Genomic DNA, 22070 nt, shown 5'->3' on the forward strand with positions numbered 1-22070 from the left:
GGGGGTTGGGGACTGCTCCTTTAAATGGCACATATTGTAATACCCAGAAATTCAAAATTTGATGTGTAGAGTGGTACTGAAGGATATTGGAATACTTTATCATTTCGAATCCTAAATCCTTATCAGTATTTTTCTGCAATTCTAAACTGCGCTCTAGTTTGTAACAACTTCTTTAATGACTCTTTGATCTCCTGTGTCTGAAGAACATAGATAATCGGGTTTAACATGGGAGGCAATACAGTGCTAATAGAAAGGCTTATGATTCTAGCATTTGGATGTATTATACTCCCAAAGATATACACAAATGTAAATGTAACTCCGAAATGACAACACAGGCACGGCTTCTTCAAGACGGGCGCTTGGCTGCATTTATTGAACGCCGTGAAAACTACAAACATAAAACACAAAGACTTTAAGCGCTTCAGTCTATCAAAATTAACACTTGTGCTTTAACAACGAAAATTACCTCGTGGCCGCCTGCCACTTCGGAGGTCCTAGAAGAATAGCTTTACAGTCTTGTGCATTCTAAATTAAAACATAAAATAATTAGAACACCATACATTACAAATTTTCACAATATCACAATACAGTTATGGCAATGACAAATACCTTGTACCGCTGGTAGACTAACCAGGCCTTTGCAGAGAGCTCGCTGAACTCCTTAGCGTGATTATTAAACGTGGGCTCACAGCCTATACTATCACGCCCAAACCTCGCGATAATAGCGGTGTAACAAAACTTGTTCTTTGTGACAAGATAAACACACCCTTACAATATTGGCCACAGAAACGTACAAGCAAGAACATTTTAACTGCTGGAACCATCTATTAAACTTCTTTATACATAAGCCATTTCTGTGACACTTACAGTAAATGGAAGGAAATAAATTGCCACTAATGAAAGGTGACCTGTGCAGGTTTTGACAGCTTTCACTCTTTCCCTAAATGTAGAAATTTTTGACAAAGAATAGCCAATAAAGCAGTAACTTCCTACGATAAATGCCAGTGGAAACCGAAGAATTAAGATAAGATAAGATAAGAGATAAGATAGAACTTTATTAATCCCTCGGGTGGGTTCCTCTGGGAAATTCGACTTCCAAAAAAAGCACAGCAACGACCAAAGTTACAGTTACAGAACTGTTATATATATATATATACACACACACACACACACACACACACACACACACACACACACACACACACACACACACACACACACACACACACACACACATATATAAATACAGAGACAAATATAAATAAAATATACAAAGGGGATAAATAGAATAAATAGGAATAAAAAAATAAAAATACAAGTGAATTGCACATTTCAAGTATTGAGTCTATTGCACTGTTGACTATTTACAAAAAGTATTGCACAAGGTATTGTACAGTGAGGTGCAGAGGCACTACAGCTTAGTTGTTCCCCCCTCCTTTGTCCTCCTGTTTCCCCTCCCTCTCCCCTCCAGAGAGGAGTTAAACAGTTTGATGGCGTGTGGGACAAAGGAGTTTTTAAGTCTGTTAGTTCTTGTCTTGGGGAGAAGCAACCTGTCACTGAACAGACTCTTCTGGTTGTTTATGGCCGTGTGCAGAGGATGCCCAGCATTGTTCATAATGTCCATCAGTTTCTTTAATGTCCTTTTCTCTGGTGCCAAACCAGCAATTGCACGATTGGGGGTAATATCATTGCAGCCAAGACGATACATAGGACCATGATCACAGAAATAGCTCTGAATAACAACAGACTTACAAAAAGAAAGTCTTGTGAGAAGGCCAACTACAATGAGTACAAGAGTTATGGCAAGAAGCCAGAAAAAAAGCGATCAAAGATAAAATGAGCTTGTGGCTCACTCTCATTTGATAGTGCAGCGGGTACATGATAGCCATGACTCTGTCAAAGGACAATACAACCAGATTAAAAGTTTGCATCGCATAAAAAGTAGAGCAGAAAAACATGAAAGTCAAGCAGTCATTGTAGGAAATATAATAATGGTTTAACAGAAAAATGTCAAGAACCTTTGGCATCAAAGCAGAGCTACTTAACAGGTCTGTAAATGCAAGGTTAAAAACAGCAATATATTTTGGACTTCTCAACATGTGATCCAATGTTATTACAATCATCACTAATGTGTTTCCCACCACTGCAAGAATGTAAATAAAACACAGAAAGACAAAATAATATCTAATATTAGGTATGCCAATAAAACCACTTATAATAAAATATGCAGGTCGCACAAAGGTGATGTTGTTCTCAGCAGCTGAGTTAATCAATGCCATGTAAAGAGCTTCTGTTAATCTTCTATAATTCTGTGTGTTTTATCGTTTGTTTAGGGAGCCTCTATTTTGTGAAGGCTATCTACAAATATAAGCAGAGCAACATTGTGCTCTGATACTTATAGCAGTGCTCTTTTCCCTTGTGTCAGCTGTAAGCAGGCCTGGGTTCACAAATGTTTCTATCGGCCCATTTGAAAAAAATTAAATAAGTCTGCCTCTTCTCTTCTCGATAGCTACATGCCAGTCTCATAATTCATATTTACTGCTACTTGCTAAGGTTTTAGAAAAGGTTGTGGCCAAGCAGCAGCAATAAAGGAATCTTGATCATTTTCAGTCTGGCTTTGCAGACCTCATTTTACAAAAACAACCATTTGCAGAGTCCAGCGACATCTTCTTTTCAAAGTCATGTAGGTAAAAGCTGAACAACATAAGGGCCAGAGTTACTTTCCTGAGGGATTGTAACATTCTGTACTTCACTGAGACAGGGCTGACCCCCATCTGTGCCAGACCATGCCATAAATCTGTTGGACTGATTCTCAGTGTTCTGTACGGACAGAATGGGAGAGTTGAACAAAACCAAAGGTGGAGGGGTGGTTCTCATGGTAAACAGAAATTAGTGCAATGCCAGGAGCATTTCTACTGTCTCCAGTGACTGCTCGCCTCATTTGGAATACTTGACAATTAAGTATCACCCCTTTTACCTGTGTCGTGAGTTCACCTTGGCCACCGCCTATCCCACCCCACGGTGGACACAAGTATGGCTTTGTCTAAACTACATGATATGCTGAGTGCGTTTCAAAACCAAGATCCAGGTACAGCCCTCATTGTGGCAAGAGACTTTAATAAAGCAAACCTCAGAGAAGTTATGCCGAACTTTTACCAACACATTACGTGTCCGATGAGGGGAGAAAGAATTTTGGGCCATTGCTATACGCCATACAAGTAGGGCAACAAAACTGTTTCACATCCAAATCTGACCACAACCCCATTTCCTCATTCCTTAGTATAAACAAAACATACATATTGATGAGTAGTCACGAGGGAGGTGAAATGCTGGTCTGCCCAATCAGAAGCTACGCTACAGAAAGCATTTAAACACGTAGACCAGGACATGTTATCAATGACATTAGCGAGTTTACGGAAGTAGCAGTTAGCTTCATTAGCATTGTAGCAGGGGAGATCATCCTTACTGTAAGAGTCAAGATACTCCCAAACCAGAAACCGTGGTGGACGGATTGATTCGCACTGCAGTGAACACCAGGACAGCCACATACAATGCTGGTCTCGCCACTGGCAATATGAGCGCCTAAAAAGTGGCTTTGTATAGTGGTGAGGGATGCCAAACACAGGTATCGGGAGTGCGTGGAGTCTCACTTCCACCATGGTGACACACAGAGCATGCGGCATAGACTGCGCAACATCGCAGATTACAAAGTCAGGGACACCACGACAATTAATGTCGATTCTGCATTTACCAATGAGCTGAAAGAGTCCTATGCCCGTTTCAAGGTTAGCCAGGTGGCTAGTGCTAACTACAGCCCGACAACAGAGGACGGTGACGTCAGCACCGAGGAACAGGTAATCAGCATAGTGGAGCACGACGTCTGAGCGGCATTGAGGAGAGTGAACACCACAACAGTGGCGGGAACAGACGGCATCACTGGCCATCTGCTGCATTGCTGTGCTGACCAGCTTGTAGGTGTATTCACTTCTATCTTCAATGACTCCCTGGTAAAGTCTGTGGTCCCCACATGCTTGAAAATATCCTCCATTGCTCCGTGCCCAAGAACAACAAGCCAGACTCTAGGACTTAAGAGGCATCTATGTGCATGTGTGTTGGACTTCCTCATTGGCAGATCTCAGGTGGTGAAGGTGGGTAGGTGTGTCTCTGAAAACATCACTACCAACACGGGAGCACTACAGGGGTGCATACCCTCACCACTGGTGTATTCCCTCTATACTTCTGACTGCATGGCCACTCATGGCTCCAATACCATTGTTAAGTTTGCTCCATCAACAATCCTATTTGGATGAGGTGAAGAACCTGGCATCGTAGTGTCGGGACAACCACCTCCAGCTGAACATCTGACCAAGACCAAGGAGCTGGTGGAGGACTTTAGAATGGGTCAGCAGTGAGTCTATCATCAATGGAGCTCCAGTGGAGAGGGTACTGCCCTGAAGTATCTAGGTGTTCACATTGCCTCAGACCTGACATGGTCTGCTTGCATTGAGGTCCAGTCCAAAAAGGCTAGGCAGCACCTGTACCATCTCCGATGGGGATGGGGTCTCTCAAATGATCCTTAGGACTTCCTATTCAGGTGCTGTGGAGCGCATCCTCACACAGAACATACTGGTATGGGAATAGCTGTGTTCATGACCAAAAACTCTTCAGAGAGTGGTCCGTGCGGCAGACCACTGCTGCAGGTCTGTTCTCCCTTTCCTACTGGACAGTTACCACAGGAAATGTTGGTCCAGAGCAGTTCGGATATTAAAGGACTCGTCCCATTCCAGTAACAAACTGTTTCCACTTCTGCAATCAGGCAGAACGTTCCACACTATCAGGACAAAAACGGAGAGATTCAAGAAGCGCTTCTATCCTCAGGCCATCTGAGTCCTAAATCGGAACATGCCCCCACTCCCCTCATAGCATCACCATAAGGGTCTGGAACACAACCTTATTATCATATTCTTTTTTTTTTTTTTTTTTTGCCTGTCCCATTTGGTTCTTTAGCCATCAGAATTGTTGTCTGAAGACCAACAAGGATACCCAATGGATTTACTTTGCCAAATGGATCATCGTGGCATTGCCGTATTGGTCCATTTGGTCGATCTTTGTTTTTATTATTTATTATATTTTATTTTCAGATGTTACAGACGGGACAGACATGAGTGAGGGATAGGAAAGGGAGAAAGAAAGAGGAAGGAAAGGAAAAACAGAAGGGGAGAGGGACAGTGAGAAAGGGGGGGAGAAAAAAAAAATCTCCTGGATCACCTGTTGAGAGAAGAATAGAAAACAAGCAAAAAAACAAAAAAAACAAAGCAACATACTAAACACAACACCATCGCATTAATCTAGGTAAGTGTAAACAGCAGTAAATACTAAATATTCAATGTTGTTTGTGCAGCACGCAGGACAGATGTGCTTCGAAGTAGCAGCCAAGAAAGGTGTAATTTAAGTCTACGAGCAGTGAACACCCGTGTGCATACCTGTGTGGATCAGCGCGCTTGTATTCCAAAGGTTTCTCCATGTAACGATCTGCTAGGGAGTGTGTGGGGGGGGCACAGCCCCGTCCTCCAGGGTATGAAGCAGGTATTATTATCATATTCTTATCATATTTCATAATTCTCACTGTCACATTTCATATTATATCTGATTTATTATTACATCACACACTGCTACACTGATCATACTGCTTCACTGCTTATATTACTCTGGTTATTCTGTTCACATTACTCTGGTCACTCTGTTTACATTACACTATATTACTCTGGTCACTCATTCAATTACTCTGTTAAATTACACCACTTACATTACTTTGGTCATTTTGTTTATTCTACTTGCATTGCTCTGTTAATAGATTGCTGTGGTAATATGGCACAAAGCACTTTAACATTCCATTTGCACAATGTACATTTCTAGTTTTTTAATTAAAAAATTCTGGGTGTTTTAAAAATTTAAATTTACTTATTGTTTATAATGTTTGCACAGTCAAGGAGCAGTTCAGGACACATTTCACTGTGGGTTGTACTTGTATGACAATGCATGTGACAAATGAAGAATCTTGGAATATTGGTAATGCTTCACATTATATCTGTTTTACATTACACATGACATCTCGCTGCAGGAAGGAGCGCTTTCGCAGATCATCCCAACAGCAGTTAGACTCTATAACTCCTCAATCACAATGTCATAAGTCACTGGACATTGTGGAGATCCACAGTCACCATTTCATGCATAATGCACCTACTATGTGTATGGGCGTGTGTGTGTATATATATATATATATATATATATATAACAAAAACAACACCCAGCACGCCCCTGCGGGCGGTTTATCCTTCAAGCTCGGGTCCTCTACCAGAGGCCTGGGAGCTTGAGGGTCCTGCGCAGTATCTTAGCTGTTCCCAGGACTGCGCTCTTCTGGACAGAGATCTCCGATGTTATTCCCGGGATCTGCTGGAGCCACTCGCCTAGCTTGGGAGTCACCGCACCTAGTGCTCCGATTACCACGGGGACCACCGTTACCTTCACCCTCCACATCCTCTCGAGCTCTTCTCTGAGCCCTTGGTATTTCTCCAGCTTCTCGTGTTCCTTCTTCCTGATATTGCTGTCATTCGGAACCGCTACATCGATCACTACGGCCGTCTTCTTCTGTTTGTCTACCACCACTATGTCCGGTTGGTTAGCCACCACCATTTTGTCCGTCTGTATCTGGAAGTCCCACAGGATCTTAGCTCGGTCATTCTCCACCACCCTTGGGGGCATCTCCCATTTTGACCTCGGGACTTCTAGGTTATACTCGGCACAGATGTTCCTGTACACTATGCCGGCCACTTGGTTATGGCGTTCCATGTATGCCTTGCCTGCTAGCATCTTGCACCCTGCTGTTATGTGCTGGATTGTCTCTGGGGCATCTTTACACAGCCTGCACCTGGGGTCTTGCCTGGTGTGATAGACCCCAGCCTCTATGGATCTTGTACTCAGAGCTTGTTCTTGTGCTGCCATGATTAGTGCCTCTGTGCTGTCTTTCAGTCCAGCTTTGTCCAGCCACTGGTAGGATTTCTGGATATCAGCCACCTCCTCTATCTGCCGGTGGTACATACCGTGCAGGGGCCTGTCCTTCCATGATGGTTCCTCGTCTCCCTCCTCTTTCTTGGGTTTCTGCTGCCTGAGGTATTCACTGAGCACTCGGTCAGTTGGGGCCATCTTCCCAATGTATTCTTGGATGTTCCTTGTCTCATCCTGGACTGTGGTGCTGACACTCACCAGTCCCCGGCCCCCTTCCTTCCGCTTAGCGTACAGCCTCAGGGTGCTGGACTTGGGGTGAAACCCTCCATGCATGGTCAGGAGCTTTCTTGTCTTTATGTCAGTGGCTTCTATCTCCTCCTTTGGCCAGCCTATTACCCCAGCAGGGTACCTGATCACGGGCAGGGCGTATGTGTTGATGGCCCGGATCTTGTTCTTACCATTCAGCTGACTCCTCAGGACTTGCCTGACCCTCTGCAGGTACTTGGTGGTTGCAGCCTTTCTAGCGGCCTCTTCATGGTTCCCATTTGCCTGCGGGATCCCCAGGTACTTGTAACTGTCCTCTATGTCTGCAATGTTGCCTTCTGGTAGTTCAATCCCCTCAGTTCTGACTACCTTCCCTCTCTTTGTTACCATCCGACTACACTTCTCCAGTCCGAACGACATTCCAATGTCATTGCTGTATAGCCTGGTAGTGTGGATCAGTGAATCGATGTCTCGTTCACTCTTGGCATACAGCTTGATGTCATCCATGTACAGGAGGTGGCTGACAACTGCTCCGTTCCGTAGTCGGTATCCGTAGCCAGTCTTGTTAATGATCTCACTGAGGGGGTTCAGGCCTATGCAGAACAGCAGTGGGGACAGAGCATCTCCTTGGTAGATCCCGCACTTGATGGTAACTTGTGCTATGGGCTTGGAGTTGGCCTCTAGTGTTGTACGCCACATCCCCATTGAGTTCCTGATGAAGGCTCTTAGGGTCCCATTGATCTTGTACAATTCTAGGCATTCCAGTATCCAGCTGTGGGGCATTGAGTCATAGGCCTTCTTGTAATCAATCCAGGCAGTGCACAGGTTGGTCAGTCTGGTCTTGCAGTCTCGGCTGATTGTTCTGTCTACCAGTAGCTGGTGTTTTGCACCTCTGGTATTCTTGCCAATTCCTTTCTGTGTCCCGCTCATGTATTGACCCATGTGCTTGTTCATCTTAGCCGATATGATGCCTGACAGGAGCTTCCATGTAGTACTGAGGCAGGTTATTGGTCGGTAGTTGGAGGGGACCGCTCCCTTCTTGGGGTCCTTGGGGATCAGGACCGTCCGACCTTCGGTTAGCCATTCCGGGTGTCTCTCGTTAACTAGCAGCTGGTTCATTTGTGCTGCCAGACGCTCGTGGAGTGCAGTCAGCTTCTTCAGCCAGTAGGCGTGAACCATGTCGGGCCCTGGTGCTGTCCAACTCTTCATACTGGAGACCCTTTCTTGGATATCTGCCACTGTGATGGTTACTGGACCCTGTTCAGGGAGGTCGCTGTGGTCTGCCCTCAGATCCACTAGCCACTGAGCATTGCCGTTATGGGTTGCATCCTTCTCCCATATGCTCTTCCAGTATTGCTCCGTCTCCAGCCTTGGTGGTGCTGTTCTCTTATTGTTCCCTTGCCACTGAGAGTACACCTTTGCTGGTTCTGTGGAGAACAGCTGGTTTATTCTCCTGCCTTCTATCTCTCTGGTGTACCTCCTCAAGCGGCTGGCCAAGGCTGTGAGTCTTTGCTTGGCAGTTTCCAAGGCCTCAGGTATGGACAGCTTGCTGTATTTCTTAGGCACCTTGTTTGTCGCACCTTTCTGCAACTCTGTTAGTTGGCTAACCTCCCTCCGTGCTACTTTGATCTTGCCCTCTAGCCTCCTTCTCCATGGAGGGTACTGCCCCTTGTGGCTGTTCAACTTGTAGCCAAGCATCTCACTGATCACTGCTGCCGTATTGTAGATCAGCTTGTTAGTGTCGGTAATCGTGGTTGTAGGTATTGCCCGTAGTGCTGCATTAACATCATCTAGCAGACCTTCTGAGGGTACTTCACGTAATCTTGGTAACCGGCTACGGGGGATCCAGGTTTCAAGCTTGGCCATGATCCTATTTTTCAGGTCAGTTCCTCTCGCACTCAACGATCCTTCTCCTATCGCACTTGGGGCTATGTACCCAATCTCGGGTGGGGGTGATGATATCTCCCCCCTGACCTGGCGTCCTGACTCCTCCTTGCCGTAGCATTTGTGTTGTACCTCGTCAATCTCTAGCTGTGAGAGCAGTCCCTTCTTTCGAATGTTGGAACACTGAGCTACTAGTTGTTTCGCTGTCATTGTGGATGTTGGGTATCGAAGAATCCATAGGTCCCTCATCCTATTCATGTAGCCCCTTCCGCCGGGGTTACTTGCGTAGTAGCATTCCAACAACGCCCTGTTTTCGTCCCTTGCCCACCGATGCCTTCTTGTTCCAGTAGCCCACTTTTCGTCAGGGTGCCCTGGTTCCTCAACACCTGACGCGGACCTTGTTGATCCGGGCGACGTCCGAGCCGGCATGCCTTCATATTTATCTGTCTCGCTCATGTCTGCGGTAGGCTTGCTTAGCATAGGGGGTCTAGCCTTAGGACCCTTACTGGATACAGACGCCCCAGGCAGGAATCGAACTTGCGATCCTCTGTTCCAAAGGCGTGTAGTTTAACCACTACGCTATCCAGCTGCTATATATATATATATATATATATATATATATATATATATATATATATATATATATATATATATATATATATATATATATATATATATATATATATATATATATATATATATATATATATATATATATATATATATATATATATATATATATATATATATATATATATATATATATATATATATATATGTGTATGTATTTTGTATTACTTTTCCCTGGAACATTCTCTCACAGTCTGCTCTCTAAAACCTAAAAGAGGAATTATGGATTTGATCCACTGGTCCCTAAATGCAATTGACACCCCTTTCTCAACGAGAAGTTTGGGCTTGGGTGAGCCTGAGTGCTGAAGATATCTACCTATTCTGAACCATGGTAACAGGGTTCTGGCTGATCGGAGCTGGCTTGGCCCTGACTTATGGAAGAATTAAGAAAGCGGAACCGGCTGTTCAACCCCCCACAAGGGTGCCCGCTGGGATTGAAACGATGAAACTCAGAATAAGATCTCTGAGTGCAGACTGGATTACATCTTGGAGGGCGTGCTCGGAATAACATCTCTGAGCGCAAATTGGATTACATCTTGGGGAAGCTCACTGTGGTCATGAGTTTTCAGAATCGGCTCTTTGAGCACAATAATGACAACATCACAGAGCGCAAGTTTGATAACAAATTTGAATTTGAATTTGGGAAGCTCACGGCTCTCCAACGGGAGATTGAGAGACCAGTGTTGGACTGTTAGAACTGCTTTGAAATTCATATGAGCTGTTCGCACTAAAGTAAAAAAGCACCATCACTTCATGCGGATACCCTTTCGGCACCAGCTGCGGTTGCAAGGCTGGAACTGAAAACCCCCCCCACTGATAACGACTGTGTTTAGACTGTTCCTGTCACGGCCGAGGCTGCCTGAAAAGAGAAAGGACTCAAATGCTGGACGCCGAACAGCACGTAACTAGTTTTAGAGACAACGTTTATTTTCTTAGTAAGTGTTCATAAACAGGAAACTGGAATGTGCGTTTAACAAGTGCAAAATGCCACAACTAAACCAAAGGGGTTTTAAGCAGCCTGGGCTAAGTAAGTAATCTGGTGTTGGTCAGTAGAAACAGCAGTTCCAGGGATTGGGCTGGAGGGAGAGTCAAACTGGGTCCGGGGTTAGGGTCAGAGCCACTGTAATTAGAGTACAGATGTTCAGGTATGGTTCAGGAGGAATATGGACAAGCAGTTCGTTCTGAATTTTCCTTCGCACTGCGTACTTGCCGCGGGTGGTCTGTAGTGGCGTGGAGGGGTGAGTGATCCGAAATTCCTGGCGTTGAGGCAGGGAGGCAGGCAGGTGAGTCGGGTGAACAGCTCGTGGGACTGTCAGGTGGTCCAGCGTCCGGATTGGAGCTCTTCGGCGGAGATTTGTGTCTGGCAACTTGGTGCGTGGCTGTGAGAGAAACACACAATGAGTCAAGGTAGTTTGCAAAGTGTGTGCGACATCACAGTGGTGGCCTGCACTAACTAGGGTTAGCTGAGAATCTGGCGAAGATAGGTTGAGTGCACTGGCCTTATGAGTCCCTGGCTTAATTACCCACAGGTGTGAGCAATCAGCAGAACACTGAGGCCCCTCCCAGGGGTGGAGATGCCGATTCGGAGGGAGACACCCTGGCACATACCCGGACCATGACAGTTCCTTTCTGTTCCATGTAAGGCCACCTGGGTTGGCTGGAAGACTATTTACTTAGCCTAGCAGGGCGAAGGACTCTGTCTCAGCTGAACTCTGGACACGCACACACATACATATACACTGATATGCACACACTCATCCCCCCTCCCTTTCCAAACGCCTTCGATGCTTGTTCTCTCCTGGGAACAGGGCGGGTCTAAGCCTGCGCTGGAATGATAGCGCTGGGCAGGATGGCTGCTGTGTTTGCTTCGGATTACTCCTCACCCCCCACCCTACCCTGTGGCTTGTCACGTGTTCCATAATGTTGTGCTGGGGACATTTATGTGCTTTTTTGTGCAGAGGAGTTTTTTTTGTTTCCTGTTCTCATGCTGTCCTCCCAGGAGCCCAGCATGAGTAGAGGTCTCTTTTTTTCCTCTTGTACTTTCCCATTGTTTCTGGTGTGCGACATGGTCTTATCGGCTGGAGTTAAAAAGCAGAGTGGCTTTGGGGACAAAGGTGGCTCTCCTCCTCTCAGTCCTGCATTTCCTGCAGGACTGAAATGCGGGGTGAAGAATGTGAGAGAGGTCGTTTATGATTTTGTCTGCCTGTCTTGTGCAAGAGTTCTGACAGGCAGGCCAATGATTTTAGAGCACACTGATGCTGCAGTCTGTTCCTGTTCTGAAGGCTGAGGCAGTGGAACCAGCAGGTGATGGAGAAGGTCATGATACTTTCCAGGAAGGCATAGTAAAAAGTCAACATGATGGGTGTGCTGACTTCAAAGGAGTTGAGTTTCCTAAGGAGGTATAGCCGTTGGTGGCACCTCCTGAGAATCTCCTCTGTGTTAGCAGAGAATTTAAGGAGGTTGTCAAAGATGGTTCCCAGGTATTTGTACTCCTCAACTACCTCCACTGACTTCCCGTGGTGGCGGTGACTGAAGCAAATTCAAGTTTGTAGAGTGGTGTGACAGCTTCAAACTCCTGAAGAGCAGGCCTGTGGCGTTGTGAGGGGCCTGACAGCAGTGACAGGAGAACTGTGTTGTCAGCATATTTCACCGGGTGACAGTTGGGCTGTGTGGATCTGCAGTCAATGGTGTAGAGGACGTAGAGCAGAGGGGAGAGCACACAGCCCTGGGGGGAGCCAGTGGACGTTGTTGACGGGAAAGAGAGTTGTTGACCCGAACTTTCTGAGTCCTGTTTGTCAAAAAGGCCAATATCCACAGGGTTAGCAGATCATCCAGATGAAATCGGGAGGAAAATTTAGTGGCCAGGATATGAAGCTCCAGACTGTTGAACGCTGATGAGAAATCAGCAAACAGAAATCTGGCGGAGGAGTCAAGGAGTTCCAGATGTTTGTGGATGGAGTTCAAGATGAAGATTTTTGCATCATCAACACCTCTGTGTGCACAGTAAGCAAACTGGAGTGGGTCCATCAGGGGGTCAGTTGCTCTTATGATGCGCTGTTTTATGATCTTCTCCATGGCCTTCATCACCTGTGAGGTGAGGGCCACAGGATGAAGATCCATCAGAGACTTTGGGTTGTTTCTTTTGGGGATGGGGATGACTGTGGAGTGTTTCCACAGCTGGTGGACGATGTGACTGTCAATTGATTGTTGAAATAGAGTCTGGAATAGGGCTGCCACGATTAGTCGACTAGTCACGATTATGTCGACTATCAAAATCGTCGACGACTGATTTAATAGTCGCCGCGTCATTTGAAGCTTTGTAAGATCCCAAAAGACACACGAATAAGTAGTAGGATTTAAGTGTGTAATAACGGACTGAAACAGAAGATGGCAGCACTGCATGTACAAGGATACCAGCTGCCGATAAACCCCGAAGAAGAAGACAAAGCTGTGTCCCAGAATTCATAGCGCAGCCCTGCTCAGTTTCCAACAATAGCAGCAGCTAGTTTTAATATTACTCTTTCATCATTCTTTCTGGGTCACAAAATAAACGTTTAACATATTTTCAGGCGAGAATGTAGATGTGTAAACCTCAAATATCTGCTCAGTTTATCAAGACACCACATATTTCTAAAAGCCCCCCGACGTTTTCGGAGATGTCTGTTACCCACTAGCTTGATAGCTAGCCCGGGTTCAAGGCTCACTAGAGCCGGTGGGAGCATCCGACTCCCGGGAAATCGTTTTCAAACCCCCCGCCGTCTTTCGCTACTCAGGTTAAACATGATATATAAGTCGCTTAGATAACTTTAAAATGTTATTGTTTGGCTTTTCTCAGTACTTTATTTGTTTCTGAGTAAATCGGTTTGGCTGAGATTAAAGTTATAGTTTTTACACAGCTGAATAAACCTCAAGCAGACAACTGATTATCAGAAGTGTGAGATGCTCGAGAATATACTCCGGTGTCCTGTTATATTTTAGATAGCAAGTTTATTAAACTTCACCGAAACAATCTGCAAATTTCTATTAAAATTTAATAAACTATCATCTTGTCTTTATTTTTAGTTAGAGCATACCTTAAACACTTCAAGCTGTAAGATAATGATTGTTATATAAGAGCAGATGCTGCTGGTGCAATAAGCTGTACGCTGTACATCCAGTGGATGCATGATCTGATTAGTCGACTAATCGCAAAAATAATCGTTGACTAGTCGACTATCAAAATAATCATTTGTGGCAGCCCTAGTCTGGAACACACTTCCTAGTTGCCCTGCACAGTGCCTCAGAACTCGACTGCTGATGTTGTCAAGGTCCTCTTCCTGGTCCTCCTGAGGGCTCTCACCACGTCCTCAGTCTTGAAGGTGAATGTAGAGCTGCCAGGTTTGAGTGAGGATCTGGACCCCTCAAGCTGGGTGATATTGAATGGTATACACTGGGTGATATGTATGTATACACTTTTCTCAGACAGGCATGAACATTTTCACACTTTTCTCTCCTGTTTAAACACTCTCAAAGTTTAAACCTTCATAGAAAGATAAGTCCAGTATTATAAAATACTGCACGGTGGCACGGTGGTTAGCACTGTTGCCGCACAGCAAGAAGGTCCTGAGTTCAATTCCACCATCAGGCCAGGGTCTTTCTGTGTGGAGTTTGCATGTTCTCCACGTGTTTGCGTGGGTTCCCTCCGGGTACTCTGGCTTCCTCCCACCGTCCAAAGACATGCAGCTTGTGGGGATAGGTTAATTGGATAATCCAAATTGCCACTAGGTGTGAATGTGCAGGTGAATGTGAGTGCGAATGGTTGTCCCTGTGTGTTGGCCCAGGCTGGCGACCTGTCCAGGGTGTACCTGGCCTCTCGCCCTATGATAGCTGGGATAGGCTCCAGCGACCCTGAAAGGGATAAGTGGAAGCGAATGGATGGATGGATTATAAAATGAATCCAAAGGCACCCGCGGTTGCCTTTGATGGTGCAAAACGTTTCATCGACATTGGTGTTTGTTGGGGAGAAAACTTACAGACATACTGTACAGCACTTCAGAATCACACTGCGAGTGATCGAACATTTATGTAAAGTTGACAAGCTGAATGCATTCTGTACTGTACAGGAGACATGGCATGAGATTGACAATGGTCTGCAGCCAATCAGGACGCAGAACGCAATGCACTGTAAAAAAAAAAAGCATGCACAAAAAAAATCAACGAAACAGCGAGGCCGCGAAGGGTGAACTGCGTTATAGAGATTGAAAATGTGACGTCATTTCCGGGGTAAAACCGCAAAGGATTGTAGGTACGAGTGGCAAGCGGTACAAGCGCACGCAGGCTTTTACAAAAAAATAGTCACACAGCGATAAAAAGGAACACAAAGAATTCCAGTATGTTGTTTTGCAATGGTTATTTTTTATTTTTGCATTGTTGATTTGTTTTTCACCGAAGCAGCTAATAAAGCATAATGGAATACAACTTTGCATCTTTTTTTGTAAGATTCTATAATAGAATGAAACAATAATGCCAGTTATAAATAAAGACAATACATTGAATGAATTACAAAACACTAATTTTATTTCTATTAGATCTGAAAATGTTGTGTAATACTACAACCTGAAACGATAAATAGATTGCGTTGGCCTGTACAGGAGATAAAGGAAAAAATGTAACAACAGCTGTGAAATGGAATAGTCCAAATCACCAAAGTAACCTGGACCTGGGCTTGTTGCAGGGGTTTGAAGTTACTAAACATTTTGTGAGTGTATGCACTCGCACTTAGGACCATATAATAATAAATATGTGCGTGATGAAAGTTGGGCAGCATGCTAACGTCCTTACTCCACTCTGTATGCTCGTATGGGTCTGACCCTTTCACTCCTTTGATTGTTTTTCCTCATACTTTTTTTTTTCCTTTTCGTCAAGTCTGTCTTTGTACGGACCTGCCGTGTTCACCGTTGTTTTGTGCATAACTGTTTTTGGGGCAAATAAAATGCAAGTAGGGATTAAAACCACAGAATTAATGATTACCAGTGCTGGAAATGCTAGTGCTTGATGCAGTGTTTTGATTTTGCTGCCACTCGTACCCACAATGCAATGCGCGAAAGTCACGTCTCTATAGCGAGGGACCACTGTAATGCCAGTATCCTGGGGTTTTCTCCAGCTGATGAGAGGGTTGCTTCCCTGCACCTTGAGGTCAGAATGGCTTCTCAATGACATTTGTGTCTGTACACCAAAAACAGTTCAGAGTACCCAGTCTTATTGGAGTTGCTGGGTGGGTTGCATGAGTGCTTGGGAGGAACATCATGGTCAATCTGAACCAGAGTTGTGTTCTGTTATTGGTCATCTGTGCTAACCACAGCTTGACCCATTACTAACCACTATGTTTGAGCATACGAGTAGTTCTAAATTCAAATGGCACTGACTGCATGTCTTTGAACTGTGGGAGGAAACCAGAGAGAACCCACGCAAACACGGGGAGAACATGCAAACTCCAGAAAGACCACAGCCTGATGGTGGAATTGAACTCAGGACCTTCTTGCTGTGCGGAAACAGTGCTAGCCACCATGCCGCCCCGTCAGGCCTTTCATAATCTTTAATAATCACATCCCTGGTCTGGAGGGGAAGGGAACGACTTACACTAGGGGTGAGGTCTAGAGATGGCACGATACCACTTTTGTATGTCCGAAAAATACATTTGGATATCTGCCGATTCCGATATGAATTCGATATTGTCTAATTCATAATCAATAAAATTGTTTGTTTAATGTCTTGCTACATTTTGTATAAGTTCGTAGTAAAATTTTAATAAACACTAAAGCTATTCTGTTATACTTGTGTGCAAAAATATAACTGCACCCAAGATATTTTGCAGTTCAACAATACTGATCTTTTTATATATAAACTACTTCTGAAACTTTGGAGGTTTTAGCTCTTTATACAGTAAAGTTACAAGAGGATAAAAATAATTATCAGGCAAAATGTCCTTTGTTTGTTAATATATTCCTGTCCCATACCACGTGAGAACAATAAACATATAATTTTCTGATGTAAGCCTCAAACTGAACGGTAATGTAGCGACAATCATTTTTCACAAATTTTTTTACAAAACTAAAATATTACTACTTCCATGTCTAATTGTCTGTAATGGAGGCGGAGTAAACTGGCCTGCTTACAGCTGACACAAGGGAAAAGAGCACTGCTATAAGTATCAGAGCACAAAGTTGCTCTGCTTATATTTGTAGCTAGCCTTCACAAACTAGAGGCAGCCTACACAAACGAGTACAGAGAATTATAGAAGATTAACAGAAGCTCTTTACATGGCATTGATTAACTCAGCTGCTGTGAACAACATCACCTTTGTGCGACCTGCATATTTTATAATAAGTGGTTTTATTGGCATACCTAATATTAGATATTATTTTGTCTTTCTGTGTTTTATTTACATTCTTGCAGTGGTGGGAAACACATTAGTGATGATTGTAATAACATTGGATCACATGTTGAGAAGTCCTAAATATATTGCTGTTTTTAACCTTGCATTTACAGACCTGTTAAGTAGCTCTGCTTTGGTTCCAAAGGTTGTTGACATTTTTCTGTTTAACCATTATTATATTTCCTACAATGACTGCTTGACTTTCATGTTTTTCTGCTTTACTTTCATTTCAATGCAAGGTTTTAATCTGGTTGTATTGTCCTTTGACAGAGTCATGGCTATCATGTACCCACTGCACTATCAAATGAGAGTGAGCCACAGGCTCATTTTATCTTTGATCACTTTTTTCTGGCTTTTTGCCACAATTCTTGTACTCATTGCAGCTGGCCTTCTCACAAGACTTTCTTTTTGTAAGTCTGTTGTTATTCAGAGCTACTATTGTGATCATGGTCCTATGTATCGTCTTGGCTGCAATGATGTTACCCCCAATCGTGCAATTGCTGGTTTGAGTCCAGTTATAATTCTTGGGTTTCCACTGGCATTTATCGTGGGAAGTTACTGCTGTATTGGCTATTCTTTGTCAAAAATTTCTACATTTAGGGAAAGAGTGAAAGCTTTCAAAACCTGCACAGGTCACCTTTCATTAGTGGCAATTTATTTCCTTCCATTTACATTTGTGTATATCTTTGGGAGTGTAATACATCCAAATGCTAGAATCATAAGCCTTTCTATGAGCACTGTATTGCCTCCCATGTTAAACCCGATTATCTATGTTCTTCAGACACAGGAGATCAAAGAGTCATTAAAGAAGTTGCTGAAAACTCGAGTTACATCCAAAATTGCCACAAAATATTAAAAAAGGATTTAGACTTGAATGTCTGCAGTGCCCTCTGCCATCTGATGTAAAAGATTTCGTTTTTCTGTGATCAAAGAGATTCTGCTCCTCTGTATTTTTCAGGAGTAAGATGTAGACATTATTTTAACTTTAGTCAGTTTTAGTAGCAGCAATCTTCTTTTTTCTTTGAATTTGTTGTTTCAGTACCTGCGTGTGTCACTGTTATGGTACTATTATAGAATCTAAATGACCATAGAATTGAAATTACAAGTTAATATAATTGAAAAAAAATATTCAACAATAAAAATATAAGTGAAGTAATACCAGAGTAATTTCTCTTGCATGACCATAGTAAAATGAAATTGTAATAGCTGCTTTCCATTATAATCATTTATTTTTTTAGAGTCGTACAATACCACGTGTCACATACTAAAAAAATGTGAAAAATACGAAAAATATATCGATTCTCACATTAAAATATCAATGTTTTAGTAATTTAGATTAAATTTGTAGTTTATCATTAACACAGTGGAAAGAAACTATAACATTTGGATTGTCTACATTAAAAGGAAATACTTCCTCTTCCACCTTTCAGTCATGTGCGAAATACGGCTGTATAAATGTCTCGCAGCCCCTTGACTCAGCAATGGCTGAGCGTAATTGGAGTCATGTTTGGACGTATTTTACCTCAACAAACAGCTGAGACGTGGTTTGCGATTCATGTGGCAAAAAAGTGCTCCAAGAGTGAGGTGTTGTGGCCATACTAGGGAGACATTCAAAAGGGCTGTTGGGCCGGGGGGGGGTAAATACATTTTACGGGGTTTATCTATCGGATAAAATACGTTAAATGTCACCGTTATTATTGGCCGGCCGGTAAACAGCGGTGGTGTCCAAATTAAGAGGCTGCTTCCACCTGAGGACCCGGCCTTCGCGGTCTAAAGAAAGCCGGGTAGTACGGCACGAGCTCCCTCGGTGGAGTGAAACTCTGCTGTCTGCTCCTTGCTATCTAAAATATAACCGGGCCCTGACTTAAACTCTCGACCATCTCAAACTTCTGTTTAATCATTTTCTGTTTGACGTTTATTCAGCTGTGTGAAAGCCCCGGAGGAACCCACCCGAGGGATTAATAAAGTTAAATTTAATTGAATCTAATCTAATAACTTTAATCTCAGCCAAACCGATTTACTCATGAACAAATAAAACACTGAAAAAGCCAAACAATAACATTTTTAAGTTATCAAAGTGACTTATATATCATGTTTAACCCGAGTAGCGAAAGATCGCGGGGGTTTGAAGATGATGTGTCGGTCGCCTCAGATATTTGAAGTTTACACAGCTACATTCTCACCTGAAAATATGTTAAACGTTTATTTTGTGACCCAGAAAGAATAATATGAGTAATATAAAAACTAACTAGCGGCCACCATTGTTGACAACTGAGCTGGGCTGCGCTATGAATTCTGAGACGGAGCTACTTCTTCTTCGGGGTTTAACGGCAGCTGGTATCCTTGTACATGCAGTGCTGCCATCTTCTGTTTCAGTCCGTTATTACACTCTTAAATCCTACTACTTATTCCTGCGTCTTTTGTGATCTTACAAAGCTTCAAACGATGCGTCGACTATTAAATTAGTCATCGACAATTTTAATAGTCGACGTAATCGTGACTAGTCGACTAATCGTGGCAGCCCTAAATACAGGCAAGTAATAAATAACTCAAAATATCTTAGTCAAACGAAGTTGTTCCGTCCGTTAATTGTTTAACAATGTTTTTAATTCCAAATGTGTAAGTTGTCATTAGACAGCGGGAGTGGAGCAAATACAGTGAAAATCTGGTATTAGACGGTGCCAATCGGTACCGTCTAATACCTGATTCCTAATCCGCTCCAGGTATATTTATAAAAAAAAAGAAAAAGAAAGAGAAGAAAAAAAAAACAAAAAAAACAAACTATGAATGCTATGAACTATGAATGCTATGAACTGTGGAAGCTATGAACTGAGAACTGTGAGGCCAAACTGTGAACATGAAACTCTGAGTGCTATGACTAGGTGCTAGATTTCACGGATGGATCCGGGAATGGAAAAAAGGGGCAGCGGCTTGGATGGAGGTACGCAGTCACTATAATGAGAGGAGACAAGTAGTCAGTGGCAGTCTAGTGAATCACAGCTGAAGGATTAGACTATGGTGGTTAGGGCTTACGCGTTGCAGGTTTAAAGTGTCATGCGAGGAGGGGGTGTCCAGGGGGTTCCGGGTGAGGAGTGTCCAGAGAGGATCCAGAATATGCTTGGAGTGAGGGACTTGGCAGGGAGGCAGGCAGGTGTAGTCCGATGATGGAAAGGAAGCAACCAGATGACAGAACCAGCGTCCAGGCGGAGATGTGAGTAGTCTAGGTTGGGAAGCGCGACTGCCAGGTGGGTCCTATGACAAAGAAAACACGGTGAGGAGAAAAGCAGTAGTTAAGGGTTCTCACAAGGGCTTGGCGGCCTAGCACTAACATGAGTTAGCAGAAGATCTGGCAGAGGTCTGTTGTGAATGCTGGTCTTATATGCTGGTGACTTGATTGGAACCAGGTGTGGAAGCTGATTGGAGTCTCTGCCTGAAGGTGGAGCCCAGCGGAGTGGAAAAACCCCATACTCACCCGGACCATGACACAAACAAAACATCCCTGATGTAGAAATAAAGGAAACTTACCTAACTCCAAAGAAACAAAATATACAACCTATAACCATAACCTACCTAACAACACATAAACAGGAGAAAACAGGGTGTCAAAACAAAAGGCAGCTCTCCCCTAAAAGCAGTCCAAACATGAAACAACAATGCTCATACAAGATACAAAGGCATGCAAGCCTGCACAAGTATGGCAACCAAAATGGCCAGAGAGCACAGAAGCACAGCTCCACAGGCCTTAAATAGTGCTCTGTTGATTACCAATTAGCCGGACTCTGCGCAGCATCCAATCAGGACAGAGAAGGTGGAGCCTGGACAAAACAAAGGGTTAGTAGGGAGAAGAGACATCCTCCTGGGGGATGTAACACTGGTGCAAAGTGGGCGATAAACAAACAAGAGAGACGGACTCGCCACAGAAAAGCAGATCAGCTGATAATTAATCAGTTTCATGATTGAAGCAGCAGCAGGAGAGGGAGGGCGAGAGAAGAGGCAGTTGCTCCATATATCGGTTGCTAAGCTTAACATGGGAATGATTTAAAAAAATTCAGAGATGAACTTACACACTTGCTTTACTGCTCTCTGGGATAACTTCCTCGGAGATGAAATGCTGGTTTAGTAGCGAGGCTACAAATACACAAAGCTGCTCTATCACGTGACACACTGCACAGGTGCTACGCTTATGAGCTGAGTTACGCCATGTCGCAAGTTTTGTGAGGTGATTTTTTTGATATTTAATGGATCGGATTACATTTTTTATTTCTCTCCAATATCCGATCCAGTAATTTACGTCAGTATCAGACCGATACCGATACGTAATATCGGATTGGTCCATCTCTAGTTCAACAGAATGAAAGGCAGAGGTCATGTCCATTGTCAGGAAAACACAATATTCGCCTATATTACATTACGTCAAAATCTTGTTGGACACTCTAAGACTAGCTGGGTCTGTAAAATGAGTAATATGAATTCATATTAATCAATGTATGTTCTCATCTGCACCGCTCATGTGTTGCTAATTGGATGTATTCTGATTTCCTGCATCTCAATTCAAGTAAAACTGAGGTTCTAGTGCTCGGCCCAAACATTCAAAGTTAGCCAGTACATCAGTGCCCTCGCTAATACCATCAAATCATCTGGTTAAAAACCTTGGTATCCTTTTTGATACCAAGATGAACACTTGAATTTTGAAAGTCATATTTCAAAGGTTACCCAGTCTTGTTTCCTTCATCTGAGAAATATTGTGAACAACAACCCTTTACTGTGAGTTTGTCATCTTGAACTTACTTTTAGTACACACTTTAATTTTCTCCTGTGTTGATTATTACAATTCACTTTTCACGTACATCTCTCAGTTCTTTCATAGCTCATC

General features: G+C 43.5%; 1 long non-coding RNA gene and 2 pseudogenes across 3 annotated transcripts; 1 reads left to right on the top strand and 2 right to left on the bottom strand.

Moving 5' to 3' along the window:
* Window positions 1–929: 929 nt before the first annotated feature.
* Window positions 930–2279, bottom strand: LOC308387269 (olfactory receptor 1500-like; annotated as a pseudogene). Its single transcript has 2 exons — window positions 1672–2279; window positions 930–1052 (listed from the first exon to the last, which is right to left on the bottom strand). The product of its transcript is annotated as an olfactory receptor 1500-like (transcript).
* Window positions 2280–17081: 14802 nt separating this feature from the next.
* On the top strand, window positions 17082–17808 carry LOC308386858 (olfactory receptor 1500-like; annotated as a pseudogene). Its single transcript has one exon. The product of its transcript is annotated as an olfactory receptor 1500-like (transcript).
* Window positions 17809–20011: 2203 nt separating this feature from the next.
* LOC308387172 lies at window positions 20012–20653 on the bottom strand. The gene is made up of 3 exons (XR_013969899.1): window positions 20527–20653; window positions 20231–20449; window positions 20012–20149 (listed from the first exon to the last, which is right to left on the bottom strand). It is a non-coding gene; the product is annotated as an uncharacterized lncRNA (long non-coding RNA).
* Between the last annotated feature and the right edge of the window lie 1417 nt (window positions 20654–22070).

The sequence above is a fragment of the Rhamphochromis sp. 'chilingali' genome (assembly GCF_963969265.1).
Source record: "Rhamphochromis sp. 'chilingali' genome assembly, chromosome: 19".
In the NCBI taxonomy this organism is placed as follows: domain Eukaryota; kingdom Metazoa; phylum Chordata; class Actinopteri; order Cichliformes; family Cichlidae; genus Rhamphochromis; species Rhamphochromis sp. 'chilingali'.